This window comes from Sardina pilchardus, chromosome 22, assembly GCF_963854185.1.
Source record: "Sardina pilchardus chromosome 22, fSarPil1.1, whole genome shotgun sequence".
NCBI lineage: Eukaryota > Metazoa > Chordata > Actinopteri > Clupeiformes > Clupeidae > Sardina > Sardina pilchardus.
The window spans coordinates 2,927,514-2,930,013 of record NC_085015.1 but is presented as its reverse complement, the minus strand read 5'-3'; the positions used below and the strand labels follow the sequence as shown (position 1 = coordinate 2,930,013).

The 2,500-nt window shown below is 46.4% G+C and overlaps 1 protein-coding gene across 1 annotated transcript in view; it reads right to left on the bottom strand.

The window, feature by feature from the left end:
- Window positions 1–2,500, bottom strand: part of si:ch73-364h19.1 (uncharacterized) — a 16,705-nt gene that overhangs the window by 3,540 nt on the left and 10,665 nt on the right. The gene's annotated exons all lie outside the window — the stretch shown is intronic.

Sequence of the window (2,500 nt, the reverse complement as noted above, 5' to 3'; positions counted from 1 at the left end):
GTGTGTGTGTGTGTGTGTGTGTGTGTGTGTGTGGCAGGATAAACACCAGTGGGGGGTAAACGGTCAGTCTGTTGACCCAATGGAGTCAAAGGTCACCACTCGTTACTGAGTCGCAGAGTTCCAGAGCAGAACTGGGTTAAGGAACGTTCTGCTCCCATTCCGCTTTAGAACATCACGCACCCTCCCGCACGTCCCCACCGTTCCGAACACAACTGCCCCGAACTGCCCCTAACTGCACCAGCTCATATCAGCTCCAGCACTGGAGGGGTAGATAGAGCACAACTGCCCCTAACTGCCCCAGCTCATATCAGCTCCAGCACTGGAGGGGGTAGATAGAGCACAACTGCCCCTAACTGCCCCAGCTCATATCAGCTCCAGCACTGGAGGGGGTAGATAGAGCACAACTGCCCCTAACTGCCCCAGCTCATATCACCCTGTTACTCTTCTCCTCCTCACCGCCATACTGATCAGCTAACCAGCCAGCTAACTCAACACACACACACACACACATTTAGCTATTTATATAGGCAGACAGCCAGACAGGTAGATAAATACAGTAGATAGATAGAGAGATAAGTAGATAGATAGATAGATAGATAGATAGATAGATAGATACAGTAGATAGATAGAGAGATAAGTAGATAAATAGATAGATAGATAGATAGATACAGTAGATAGATAGAGAGATAAGTAGATAGATAGATAGATACAGTAGATAGATAGAGAGATAAGTAGATAGATAGATAGATAGATAGATACAGTAGATAGATAGAGAGATAAGTAGATAGATAGATAGATAGATAGATAGATACAGTAGATAGATAGAGAGATAAGTAGATAGATAGATAGATACAGTAGATATATAGAGAGATAAGTAGATAGATAGATAGATAGATACAGTAGATAGATAGAGAGATAAGTAGATAGATAGACAGATAGATAAGCCTAGATAGATAGATAGATAGACAGACACACAAATTGATTGATTAATTGACTGAGACATCAATTGTCGTTAAACATCTGTTCACTGAATTGACTATATGATGTCTGTCCTGATTGGTTGATTAGCTGACTGAATGGCAGGTTGACTGATTGATTTGCTAATTGATGAACTGATTGCTTGTCTGATTGATTGGTCACCTCGGAGACGTAGGGTCCGTTGAGGCCAAAGCGGTCTGATTGATTTGCTAATTGATTCATTGATTAGTGGTGTGATTGACAGGTCACCTCGGAGACGTAGGGTCCGTTGAGGCCGAAGCGGTCTGATTGATTTTCTAATTGATTAATTGATTAGTGGTGTGATTGACAGGTCACCTCGGAGACGTAGGGTCCGTTGAGGCCGAAGCGGTCTGATTGATTTGCTAATTGATGAATTGATTAGTGGTGTGATTGACAGGTCACCTCGTAGACGTAGGGTCCGTTGAGGCCGAAGCGGTCTGATTGATTTGCTAATTGATGAATTGATTAGTGGTGTGATTGACAGGTCACCTCGGAGACGTAGGGTCCGTTGAGGCCGAAGCGGTCTGATTGATTTGCTAATTGATGAATTGATTGTGGTGTGATTGACAGGTCACCTCGGAGACGTAGGGCCCGTTGAGGCCGAAGCGGTCTGATTGATTTGCTAATTGGTTAATTGATTAGTGGTGTGATTGACAGGTCACCTCGGAGACGTAGGGTCCGTTGAGGCCGAAGCGGTCTGATTGATTTGCTAATTGATGAATTGATTAGTGGTGTGATTGACAGGTCACCTCGGAGACGTAGGGCCCGTTGAGGCCGAAGCGGTCTGATTGATTTGCTAATTGGTTAATTGATTAGCGGTGTGATTGACAGGTCACCTCGGAGACGTAGGGCCCGTTGAGGCCGAAGCGGTCTGATTGATTTGCTAATTGGTTAATTGATTAGTGGTGTGATTGACAGGTCACCTCGGAGACGTAGGGTCCGTTGAGGCCGAAGCGGTCTGATTGATTTGCTAATTGATTAATTGACTAGTGGTGTGATTGACAGGTCACCTCGGAGACGTAGGGTCCGATGAGGCCGAAGCGGTCTGATTGATTTGCTAATTGATTAATTGACTAGTGGTGTGATTGACAGGTCACCTCGGCGACGTAGGGCCCGTTGAGGCCGAAGCGGTCGGCGATGAGCATGTGGATTAATTGACTAGTGGTGTGATTGACAGGTCACCTCGGAGACGTAGGGCCCGTTGAGGCCGAAGCGGTCGGCGATGAGCATGTGGATTAATTGACTAGTGGTGTGATTGACAGGTCACCTCGGACACGTAGGGCCCGTTGAGGCCGAAGCGGTCTGATTGATTTGCTAATTGGTTAATTGACTAGTGGTGTGATTGACAGGTCACCTCGGACACGTAGGGCCCGTTGAGGCCGAAGCGGTCTGATTGATTTGCTAATTGGTTAATTGACTAGTGGTGTGATTGACAGGTCACCTCGGAGACGTAGGGCCCGTTGAGGCCGAAGCGGTCGGCGATGAGCATGTGGATTAATTG